Here is a 13,613-nt window from a genome sequence, read left to right on the forward strand (position 1 = left end):
TACAATTCAGTGATTTTTAGTATAGTCACAGAGTTGTGCACCTAAGTCAGGTTTGTTGTGATGTCTGTGTCCTTAAGTAAGTTTGCTCACCAGTCCTCCAGTTTTCCCTCTATACTAATCAGAAGGAGGGTGTTCGTGTCAGGGTGCAAGTGGACTCAGTCACACCATTTTAGCCACAATTCTGGGGAACATCTAGAGTCCTACCAGAGCCCCACTGTTTGGAAAGGAATGATGGTCTCTAAGGATCCATTGGATGACACCTGCAAAGACTTTGGCCTTTCTGGGTTCTGAAAGGCAGCTTGGTCCAGTGAAACAGAACTCTGGAGCCTGGAGCTAGAACGTGGTCTCTGCTACACCAATTCTCTGGGTCTGAGCCTCTTTCCTGCCCTATTCTACTAATCTTATCACCCTCTGCTTATTCCACATTTATACTGCTCTGGGCTCTCTTAGATTTTGGGCCCATTTGGTGAAACTTGTGCATTATTGGCGACGGGATTGTTTTGAGGCAGAAGCAGTAACTTGGAATATTAAAAATAACTGTAATTGCATCTGTGAAAGTGATAGCTTTTGGTTTTCTTCACTGAATGTCAGCTGAATTTTGTTTCCACAGCTCATCCTGTGCAAGGGTGGGGGGTGCTTCTTTAAGTTAGAGTAGTTCTGCTTTGGCTTCCTGTTCAAATGGAATTCCTAAGGACTTGCCTTGGGGCCTGAGTGGGGCTGTGCCTGTCGTAACAACTAAGCATTTTCTCTGCACTGGGACTCTTAGTAGCCCTGATTTTGGGGTTTCTCAATGAACTCACCTTAGAGCTGATACCCAAGAGCTGCTCTAGGGGACACCGATACATATTAAATGCCTCTCTAAAAGCTGCTCTTGGTATGGTGTGGTAGGAAGAATGTTGACTTTGCAGTAAGACAGACTGTTTCTTTACCACAAGCTCCAACATACTCCCTGTAATATTTTGGGCAAGTTTCTAAATCTCTGTCTCTGATTCTTCACTGTGGGATAATGAGGAGGACCTGATAGGAATTTAACATATTTTCTTTTCTTTTCCTTCTTATTCTCAAGGTTAATCTGATTGGTAGAAGGTTATTGATAGCATTTGGGGGTGATGGTTCCTGGATATGATTCTTAACTCTCTTCCCTTCTGGTAGCCTCTCTTCCTAAATGAAATCAGAGGCCAGTGGGGTTGAACGACTGGAACCCAGCCTTCAAAGGAGTTTTACATTTCTATTATGAAGAGTCCATGGGGAAGGTGGAACCACTAGCTTCATTAGCTGAGAGTGCCCCCACTCCCAGATTCCTTTCTTATTTTCCCGAATTTTGCTGATATCTCAAGACCCATGTGCTGGAGCAGCAATCTCACAAAGAGATGCCTACCGACAACCACACCCAGGCTGTCAGTCTGGAATAGGAGGCTTCAGCAGCTTCTGTCCAGATTTAACTGAGATGTACCACCTGGGACCTCTAGATGCTTGTTGAAATCTACTTGGGGCCATTTCTGAAGACCATTTCTGTGTCTCAGATGCTTAAATGGTCCTTGCAGCCACAATATCAATAACCTGTAATGACATTATGGATTTGGAAACTTCCTGGCTATATAAACTTGACTTGAAAGGGGAGGGACTTGGATTACCACTGGAATGCTCAGATTCACTAGATGATCTAGAATTTGTATTTGGACAATCTGAAAGGTATGATTATTAAGTAAGGCTGCTGATTTTTTTCTTAAAACAGCCTAGAAAACGTACCAAAAGTAAGTTCCCTGAAAGGCTGTAAGTAGTGCCTAGAATGTTGGGAGAGCTCCTCCTTCAGAGCATTTAGAGCAGTGCATCCTTTTAAATATTATTTAGTAGGTGAAAATGTTGGCATTTTAAGCATGAATTTGATTTGGGAATGATTTATAAGACTTTGGAACCAAGTTTGGTAAATAAAGAGAATAACTGATACAATTTAAAAAAGAGAGTCTATTGTTAACTGTGAATGAATTTAAAGTAACCAGACTGATTTCTTCAGTCCAGTGGTTCTCAGCAATTCATTTTACTTCAGCAAACATTTTCCGAGGACTTTTCTATGCTCCCATTACCCTTTTGTTTGTGGGAATATGCTTTCAGTGGTAAGGCAGTCCAAGATTATGTGCAACAGTATAATAAAGCTAGATCAACTTTGAGGCTTGGCTTAGGGCTTTGGCTATCAGGAAAACTGCTGAATATTTATGTATGTCTTCAAGGAAATTACATTGGTTTAGGATTATTTATGAGACTGGAATTTTCTATCACTCTCTTTCAGTGATCTTGGTACTCTCCTGTTTGAAAAACTATTTTGCTGTTTAGGATTTCCCAGGATGCATTGTGCATACATGTGCACGTGCACACACAAATATATAGATGTGAATATGCATCTATCCATCCCTAAATCATCCATAAAGTTTAGCTAGGGACAGACTTGCTCTAGAATATCCAATATGACTGATCTTTCATGCCTTCTGGTTAGAAGAAATTGACAAAAGTTGTATTTTAGGCTTCCTGGGATGGTATCTTTGAATAGCACTAGAGAAAAATAAATCTAAGACCTCTATGAATTATAGTCATCAGGCTTAGATTTTGTTAATTTTGGATTAATTTTATTGATTGTTGCCATTACCTATGACCGTTTCATTTGTTTCCCTTTAAAATTAATTACGTTTATTTTACTAATTATAAATAAAGTCACTCCACCCATGTGCTAATTCCTTGCCTCTGGCACTGACTATGCCTCAGAGCTTGGGTCTTCTGGGATTATTCAGTTTAAATTACCTCTGAGCATCTGGACTCTAAACGGAAGGATAGCAAAGTGGGATCTATGGAAAACCATATCGACAGTGTCTCATTTTTGTTTCAGTGGGAGGTTTTCTTCCTTGGGGACTGGTGTCTTGAATTAGAGATACTAGCTCACAAGGTTAGCAAGGTAATTGCAAAAGGCAGAGAGTGTAATTATTTTGTTTAACTATTAAAGGATGACTAAAGGTTCAAGGATTGACTTCTAATCCAATTGCTTCACCCACTGCCCCTAGTATCGTGCAGGTCAAAACACATGGAGCAGAACTGCTCCCTGAGGGTCGAGGACCCCTGGCTGAGGGAGACAAATATTTAGCTTTTTAAGATGTTCATAGATGGCATTCTACTCACTTCTGAAATGTTTATGGCTTGAGAGGCAGATGAACTCATGGAGAGTGGGGCTTGGGCCTTTGCCACAAGAGAAGAGCCTGTTAACCTAGACCTCTGCCAGGGCCTTCCTCACACACATTTCCTAAGTCTGGTCCATGTAGAATAATTCAGGGCAACCACAAGGTAGGACTCTGGAAGGAAAATGTTTCTTGGGTTCTCCCGAAAAACTAAAACAAAATCTATTTGCAAAATTGTTTAGCCCAACGATGAAGCACACAAACCTTGGAATCTCACAAATCTGGGTTGGAAGTCTGCCTCTGCCACCCACTACTTGTGTGGCTTAATGTGTCTGTAAATATAGGGAATTTTGTTCATAGGGTGGTTATAAAATTTAAAAAAAATAAGTCAAATGCCTAGAACAAAATAGCCATTCAGTAAGAGATAGAGATTGCTATTTTTTAACTACACTCCGCCCCTTTTTTTTGCATTTGATTGAAATATTGATACTTTCTTTGTCCATTTTGTGGGTGATACTATCAACATGAATGTTGCTTTTACCAGTTTGTTTTGAGAGCCAAAATCTTATGTCGGAAATTGTGCTGGGGATTAATCTGCTTCTCTAGACACTGCATACTGTAGAAGGTGACCTGTGATTAGTCTGCTTGGAAAAAGGACATGGTTCAGGTTCAGTTGGCCAGCAGGTCACATTTATTGAAGGTAATTATGATGCCAATAATCGTGATGCTGTTTGTGGTGGTGATGATGACAACACAAACTCTGTTCATGAAGGGGATAGAATCCTCAGATCAGACCTATTTATTTTTGCAGCAGGTCAAAGCATAGGACCGAGATTTGCCTGAAGGGTACATAGATTGTCTCCTTTCTCTTCCATTCACTCTATGACTGCAGGGTCAGGGGGGGGGGGGGAATGGAGGCTGTCTATGGTGTATTTATCTTGATTTTCTAATGTATAAACTTTCTCACTCTGGTTATGCTCTAGCCCCTGGAAGCCCCTTTCTGGTTGTTTAGCCACCTCATCTTCACCAGAAAGGTATTCTCTTCCCAAATCTTGAGACCATGGATTCTTTTGAGGCTTTATAGATAGAAAAATATTTCTGTCCCTTCTCTCATAAAGAAGCCAGATTCCTACCAGTCTCTAATGAATTGTGGATTTACGGATTTCTCCACTGCCTCTTCCCCTCCTACCCCCATAGAATTCTGATAGATAGGTATCAGAATGTGTGGTTTGGATTGGTCTGAAATGTCAGGAGACACTTGCTGACTAAGGCATATTTTGCAGCTTTAGAAACTTCCTCTACCTGTATGTAAAATAAAGCTGAGCTATCAGGTTCAGCTGCTTTGACCTGCTAGCTGCTTAAGCCTGCCAGTGCCTGGAGTTCAGTTGAAGCAAAGCCCAACCCAAATTAGGTCTTTAAGTAAAGCCAGAGGCAAGTTGAGTCAGGTGCATACCAGCAAAATTCAGATCCTGCCTGCTGTAGGACTGGTTCTCTCATCTATTAGTTCTACAACCCAGCAAGCTAGGGCTGAGGCACGGCTGTTTGTCAAACAGCATTGTCAGTGATAAGGCAGGCTGGATCTCTATTCTGAGAATGGTAGTGAAGGAAGGGTCCTTTGTATATTAATTTAAATATAGAGTCTATACTTCCACCCTAAGAAATGCAGAGGTTGGCTGTCCTAAATCACACCTGCGTCAAGTACATGGCAGAGAACTGCACTTCAATCCTTAGCCAATTTGAAAAGAGAGTCCCATATGCTTTATTCTTATATCCAAGAAATATTCACAAGAGAAGATGTGTGCTGGGTCATTGGAAAAGGAATAGGACAAAAAGTACCAAATATACACCCAGTGCTCATCTTCTAGACACAGTCACAATAATAGGAGGGCCAACCCCCAAAACTTTCTGTGAAAATATAAAAGGTAAATGTGATACAGTACAATACTAGGCCATTCTTGATTCTTTATTTCATACCTTAAAGCAACAAATCCTACAGATTCTGCCTTCAGATTATAGCCAGAATCTGCACAATTCTCACCATCTCCACTGCTACTATCTAGGCTCAACTGCCACCATTTTTTGCTGGTACTGTAAGCCTCCTAACTAATTTGATGCTTCCACTCTTAACAGTGAACAGTGTGAACATTTCAAAACAGAAGGTTGAGCATGCCTCTCCTCTGCTTAACACCCTAGAGTGCCTTCCATCTTGCTCAGAGTAAGCCATAGGCCTGAGAGGGGCTGCAAGGTCTCTCACCTCACCCTGCTACTCCCCTTACTCTCTTTGCTGGGAGACACTGGTCTCCCATCTTAGAGTTTCCTCTCTATGGAATATTCTTTCACAGCTATTACTCCTCTGTCTCCTTAAGTCTGTGCTCAGTTACTGCCTTTGGGATTCTTGCTTCTGGAGTAATATGGATTGGATTTACCCTCCCATGTTTGTTAGCTAAAATCTAGTTTAAAAAGGAAACAAATATTTTTGTAAGTTGGACAACATGCAGAACAGGGGAAATAAATGAGGTGATCCCCAGCTTGAAGCCTAGAGAGAGTTTCCAGGCTGCAACATGAGAGGAAACCTAGGTGAGGTCAATTTGCCAAAAGGACATTACACAATTCTAAGTGTGATATGAACCAAAACTGAACAGAACTGCAAGGAAAAATGGTAGTTTATAGTCAGAGATTTCAAAACTCCTCCCTCAATAATTGGTAAAATAAGTAGAAAATTAGTAAGGGTATAGAAGTTCTTAAAGATCACTATCAACCAAGTTGACCTAAGTGACATTTAGGTCATTTAGTCACATTTAGAACACTCAACAACAGCAGAATAAATGTTTTATTTATTTTTAAAGTAGGTTCCATGCTGGGTGTGGAGCTTGAACTCAACATGGGGCTTGAACTCAACATGGGGCTTGAACTCATGACCCTGAGATCAAGACCTGAGCTGAGATCGAGAGTTGGATGCTCAACTGACTGAACCACCCAGGCGCCCCTACACATTATTTTAAAGTGCACTTGGAACATTTATCTAGAATGACTGAATTCTAGGCATAGAGCAAGTCTCAATAAATTCAAATGATTCAAATCCTACAGACTATGTTCTCTGCAGCAGAAGTAGGAATTAACAGATATCTGGGAACACTCAAATATTCAGAAACTAAAACATCAAAATAACTTATGGTTCAAAGAACAACAAATCAAAGAGGAAATTAGAAAGTATTTTCAACTGAGTAGTAATTTTAAACACCCACAAAATTTGTGAGTTACAGTTAAAGCATGCTTAAAGGAAAATTTATAGCACTAAAATATCTATACTAGAAAAGAAAAAAGGCCTCAAATCAATTACCTAAGCTTCCACTTTAAGAAACTAGAAAAAAGGGGCACCTGGGTGGCTTAGTCGGTTGAGCATCTGACTGGCTCAGGTCATGATCTCATTGTTTGTGTGTTTGAGCTGCACATCGGGCTCTGTGCTGACAGCTCAGAGCCTGGAGCTGCTTTGGATTCTGTGTCTTCCTCTCTCTCTGCCCCTCCCAGCCCACACTCTGTCTCTCTGTCTCTCTCAAAAATAAATAAACACTAAAATATATTTAAAGTTGAAAATGACCTATAAATATTAAAAAAAAAGAAACTAGAAAAAAAGAGCAAATTGCACTTAAAGTAAGTAGAAAAAAAAAGATAATTAAAGACAAAAGAATACGACAATGAAATAGGAAACAGAAGAATAGTAGAGAAAAAACAGGGAAACCAGGATCTGATTCTTGGAAAAGATCAAAAGAATTGAAAAACCTTTAGTCAGACTAATTAGGAAAAGAGAGAAAGAGTGAGAGAGAGAAATGACATGTATTTTCAATATCAATATCAGAATGAGAGGATATCACAAAGAGATAAATCGCTTTATGAATAGCCTTAGTGTTTAAGTTAAATATGTAGTTAAAAATCTCACATGCACACAAAACCCCCCTCTAGACCCAGATGGCTTCACTGGTGAATTATATCAAACATTTAATGAAGAAATAACACCAATTCTCTATACACTCTTCCAGAAAATTGAAGAGGAGGGAACACCTCCCAACATATTCTATGAGGCCAGCATTATCCTGATAGCAAAACTGGATCAAGACATTATAAGAATAGGAAAAATGCAGACTAACATCCCTCATGAACATGGATGCCAAAATTCTTAAGAAAATTGTGGCAAATAATTTGACAATATATTAAAACTATAATATGTTATGATCAAGTGGAGTGTATCCTGGGAATGCCAGGCTGATTCAACATTCAAAAATCAATCAAGGTGGGGCACCTGGGTGGCTCAGTCGGTTAGGCCTCCGACTTTTGTTCAGGTCATGATCTCACAGTTCATAGGTTTGAGCCTGACAGGGGGCTCTGTGCTGACAGCTCACAGCTTGGAGCCTGCTTCGGATTCTGTCTCCTTCTCTCTCTCTGTCCCTCCCCTACTTGTGCTCTCTTTCTCTCTCAAAAATAAACAAATAAACTTAAAAAAAATCAAGGTAATGTATCATATCCAAACAGAGAAGGAGGCAAACCATAAGAGACTCTTAAATGCAGAGAACAAACTGGGGGTTAATGGGGGTGGACAGCTGGGGAGGTGGGGAATATGGGTGATGAACATTGAGAAGGGCACTTCTTGGGATGAGCACTGGGTGTTGTATATAAGTGATGAATCAGGGGAATCTACTCCTGAAGCCCAGACTACACTGTATTTTAGCTAACTTGACAAAAAAAAAAGTAATGTATCATATCAAAATATGAAAGAAGACAAACCATATTATCATCTCAATAGATGCAGAAAAAGCATTTGATAAAATTCAGCATTCATTTGTGATAAAAATCTGTTAGCTATGAGATGCCTGGGTAGCTCAGTCAGTTAAGCCTCTGACTCTTGGTTTTGGCTCAGGTCATGATCTCATGGTTTGTGGAATTGAGCCTTGTGTCAGGCTCTGCTCTGGCAGTGCAGAGCCTACTTGGAATTCTCTCTCTCCCTTTCTCTCTGCCCCTCCCTCTCTCTCTCGATCTCAAATAAATAAAAAAAAAAATCTCTTAGCTAAATTGGAATAGAAATAAACTTTCTTGGGGCACCTGGGTGGCTCAGTCAGTTAAGCGTCTGACTTCAGCTCAGGTCATGATCTTGTGGTCTGTGAGTTCGAACCCCGTGTCGGGCTCTGTGCTGACAGCTCAGAGCCTGGAGCTTGCTTCAGATTCTGTGTCTCCCTCTCTCTGCCCCTCCCCCACTCATGATCTCTCTCGCTCTCAAAAATGAATGAATGTTAAAAAAAAATTTAAAAAAAGGAAGGAAACTTTCTCACCCTGATAGCAGGTATCTAGAAAATTCCTACAGCTAGCATTTTACCTAATGGTAAAGACTGAATGCTTTCCCTTTAAAACTGGGGGTATGAATCTCACCACTCATATTCAGTATCATAGTAGAGACGTTAGCCAGTACCGTAAGGCTACAGGTGGGAAAGGAGAAAGTAAAACTTTATTTATTTGTAGATAATGTGATTGTCCATGTAGAAAATCCCAAACTACAAAAGAAAAAACCCTCTACTAGAACTAATGAGTTTTATCGAGTCCCAGGATATAAGGTTAGCATACAAAAATTGATTATATTTCTATATAACATTAATAAACCATTGAAATTAAAAGTATCATTTACAAGAGCACCAGAATCATGAGAACTTAAGTATAATTTAAAAAAATATGTGCAAGATATGTGTGCTGAAAACTACAAAACACTGATGAAAAATCAAAGGAAAACCTGTATAAACTAAGTTACCCATATTCATGGGTTCTAGGCTTCCAAGACTCAATATTAAGTTATAAATTAAAAAAATCATACAGATTCAACAAGATCCTTATAAGAATCATAATAGGCTTTTTGTTTTGTTTTGTAGAAATGGGCGAGTTGATTCTAAAATTTACAGGGAAAGGCAAAGAAACCAGAATGGGCAAACAACTTGAAAAACAACAAAATTGGAGAACCCATATTGATTGACTTCAAGACTTACCGTAAGCCACAGTGATGTAGTATCTTATTGACAGAAAGTTAGTCATACAGAAGAATGGGATAGAGTAGAATATCCAGAATTTAAAAAAAAAACAAACTTATTTATTTTGAGAGAGAGAGAGAGAGCAAGGGAGGGGCAGAGAGAGAGGGGAAGAGAGAGAATCCCAAGCAGGCTTTGCACCAGCAGTGCTGAGCCTGATGGAGGGTTCGAACTCATGAACCATGAGATCATGACCTGAGCAGGATGCTTAACCCACTGAGCCACCCAGGTGCCCCATCCGGAATTTGTTTTTAATTCAAGTATGACACAGTGTTATATTAGTTTCAGGAATGCAATATAATGATTCAGTAATTCTATACATTTTTCAGTGCTCATAAAGATAAGTGTACCCTTAATCCCCTTTATCCATTTCACCCATCCCCCCCCACCTCCTCTCTGGCAACCACCAGTTTGTTCCCTATATTTAAGAGTCTGTGTTCCTTTTGTTTGTCTTGTTTCCCCACGTTCACTTGTGTTGTTTCTTAAATTTCAGAAATTGACAAATTCTTAGGTGATAAGTTAATTTTCAACATAAGTGCAAAGGCACAAATTGAAGAAAGATAGTCTTTTCAACATATTATGCTGGAGCAATTGAATATCCATATTAAAAAAAAAGAAAAGGAAAAAAGAAACTATGGTTTATCTTTGCATGATATACAAAAATTACCATAAAATGGATTGTAGATCTAAATATCAAACTTAAATGAATAAAATTAAAAAAAACATTCTTTCAATGTTTACTTATTTTTTTGAGAGAGAGAAAAAGAGAGAGAGAGAGAGAGAGAAAGAGAGAACGAGCAGGGGAGGGACAGACAGAGAGGGAGACACAGAGTCTGAAGCAGGCTCCAGGCTCTGAGCTGTTAGCACGGAGCCCAACATGGGGCCCAAACCCATGAACCACGAGATCATGATCTCAGCCAGTCGAATGCTTGACCAACTGAGCCACCCAGGTGCCCATAAATTAATAAAAATTTCAAAGAAAACATAGGGAAAAAGTCTTTGTCCTTGAATTAGGCCAGATTTTTTAAATTGATTTTTTAGATGTGACACTGAAAGCATAATTCATGAAAGAAAAAATGGTAAACGGGGTTTCATCAAAATTTAGAACTTTCCTTTGAAAGACAACTATTAAGAAAGTGGTAAAACAAGCCACAGACTGGGAGGAAGTATTTGCACATCATGTATCTGATAAAAGACTTATATCTAGAATTTATAAAGAACTCTCAAAACTCAATAACAAGAAAATAACTCAATGAAGAAATTGGCAAAAACAAATGAGCAAATGGAAGAGACAGAGAGAGAGAGAAAGTGAGCATGACAGAGAAACCAAGAAACAGATTCTTAACTATAGAGAACAAACTGATGGTTACCAGAAGGGAAGGTGTGGGGAGATGGGGGAAATAGGTGATGAGGATTGAGGAGTGCACTTGTGATGAGCACTGGGTGTTGTGTGGAATTGTTGAATATTGTACACCTGAAACTAATATTACACTGTTTGTTAACTGACTTGAATTAAAATAAAAAAAAAATTTTAAATTTTGAATGGACCCTTCACTAAAGAAGATATGTTAATGGCAACTGAGCATATGAGAAGATGTTTAATATTATTAATCATGAGGGAAGTGCAAATTAGAACTTAAGTGAAATACTGCAACATAATTTTTTAGCAAATCTGATAATACCAAATGCTAGTTAGGGTGCAGAGCAACTGGAATTCTCAGAATGAAAAAATGGTGCAGCTACTTTGGAAAACTAAATTTCTTATAAAGGTAAACATACACTCACCATCTGATTTAGCAGTCCCACTCTTAGATATTTACCCATGTGAAGTGAAAATTTATATTCAAAAACCTAAATGCAAATGTTTATAACAGCATTAGTTGTGAAAGCCAAAGACTAGAAACAACTAAAGTGTCCTTCACCTGGTGCATTGCTCATTCAACAACCCCCCACCAAAACAAAACTGTGGTCTATTCATAGTAATTTGCCACAAAATTGATGAATCCCAAATCCATTTTGCTAAGTGAGAGAAGCCAGGCTCAGAAGGATGAATTCTGTGTATAATTCCATTTATATGACATTCTGGAAAAGGCAAAGCTATAGGGGCAGAATTGGATCAGTTGTTGCCAGAGCCTGGGTTGAAGAAAGAGGTTGACTACAAAGGAAAGCAGAAGTATTTTTTTTTGAATAATGGAACTTTCTATATGTTGATTATGGTGGTGGTTATATGGCTATTTGCATTTGTCAAAGCTTGCAGAACTGTACACTAAAAAGATTAAATTTTAATCTATATAAATTATATCTTAATATAAAAATTTAAATAAATTAAAAAAATATTGTCTTCATAATAACACCTTTTCTGACCACTTTATTTAATATCACCATTCTTTTCCAGCATTCTCATTTTCACTTGTTTGATTTTTTCCATACCACTTATCATCGTCTAACATCCTGTATAACCTACTTATAATATCTGTTTTATTTACTGCTATATTAAAAATGCCTAGAATAGTTCCTGGCACATCATAGATACTTAAAATATTTGTTGAATAGATGAATAAATAAGTGAATGTATGATTTGGTATGAGGAGATCTGCATTTTGCCTCATCCCCTTCCTGTTTGTATTCCTTGGATAAACCACATAAACTCTCTTTGCTCAACTGTCTAATCTATAACATGGAGTGATAATATAAACATTATTTATCTCAAAGGGCTTTGTGAGGATAAAATTTAAAAAAATTATAAAAACTTATTATAAACTCTGTAGTATATGAATTAATATTGTCGTCATTGTTATTTTTAAAAAACACACAATCTTCAATTTTTTGTTTACATAATTCTTCTCTTTTCTCCACTGATATAACATTAATAATCCCACTCATACAACTTAGCACCCAGGCTTACATTGATCTAAAATGTGAAATGTTTTGTTAACACAACTAGATTTTAAGTTCAGAGAGGACAAACTATAGTTCTATATCGTACATTTTAAATTATTCCTGATAAAATGATCTTATTCTTTTCATTCATTCAATCAAGAAATCAACCTGTGCAAAGCCCCTGAGGTAGAATGGGCCTGATAAGTTCAGGGATCAACCAGGAGACAAGTGTAGCTGGAACAGAGTGACTGAGAGAGAGAGAATACTGAGAATGTATGGTTCACATCTCTAAGCCTTAGATACTGGCTTTTACTTTTAGTGAGAAGGGGAATTAATGTCAGATTTAGAACAAAGAGGTTATCTGATTTCCTTTTAAAAGTGTCTTTCTACCCACTTAGGTTGAAAATAGACTGTAAGGGGGCAAAGGAAGAATCTGGGAGACAAGTTATGAAGCTACTGCAATATTTGTTAAATATATACTCATGTTTGATCAAATTTGTCCTTATTTAAATAAAGAAACAAAGCAGAAAAATTTCATGTATTGTCAAATCACCTGTTGTCAAGCTTAGAAAATATGGTCATTTTATTCTATTGCCTAACCATCTAACATGGGAGACATAATAAGTACTAAAGAGACAATTGTTGGTGGATTTGAATTATTGTATTAAGAGGACTGAAATCAGTGTAGCCTTCTTGAATCACCTAAGATTATCCTGTTTTGCTCTTTGGGCCTATGGAAAGAGATGAATGAATCTAGGACCTCTTATAGCAGGAAGTTTTAGTTGTGAGATCACCAGGTTGTGTGGCAGAACCACCTAGGGCTGCTGTGCCACAAACACCCTCCCAGTGTTCTAGTGTTGCTATGCTGGGTTACAGCACCAGTCATGAACACTCAGTACAGTACATGGAGACTTCTGCATATGTGCCTCATCCTGACTCTCAGCATAGGCCAGGTCCCTGATCAGCAATCCCACCTGCTTCATGGAATGGGATACAGCTGTATTCTCCACTATGGATTTATTTTTAGTGTCTAAAAATTTTCATTTAGCAAGGAAATTTAGACTTCCAGGGCAACAATGGAGGCCTCACAAGTGAGTTTTCTTTACTTAAGAGCACAAGTTCTGGGGGTACCTGGGTGGCTCAGTCGGTTGAGCATTCGATTCTTGATTTCAGCTGAGGTCATGATCCCAGGGTCATGGGATGGAGCCCTGTGTTGGGCTCTGTGCCGAGCATGGAGTCTGCTTAAGACTCTCTCTCTCTCTGTCTCTCTCTCTCTCTCTCTGTGTCTCTGTCTCTATCTGTCCCTCTGCCCCTTACTGCCCCACCCCACTCTAGGCTCACTGTCTCTCAATACAAAACAAAACAAAACAAAACAAAAAAGCACAAGTTCTGAGGCGGATTAGATTTGGATTTGATTCTTCTTTGTGCTACTTGGTTATGTTACTCTGGGAAAGTGATTGAACCTTCCTGACCGTGGAGTTTCCTCAAATGTAAAATTGAGATTCATTCA

This window comes from Leopardus geoffroyi, chromosome C1 (assembly GCF_018350155.1).
Source record: "Leopardus geoffroyi isolate Oge1 chromosome C1, O.geoffroyi_Oge1_pat1.0, whole genome shotgun sequence".
NCBI lineage: Eukaryota > Metazoa > Chordata > Mammalia > Carnivora > Felidae > Leopardus > Leopardus geoffroyi.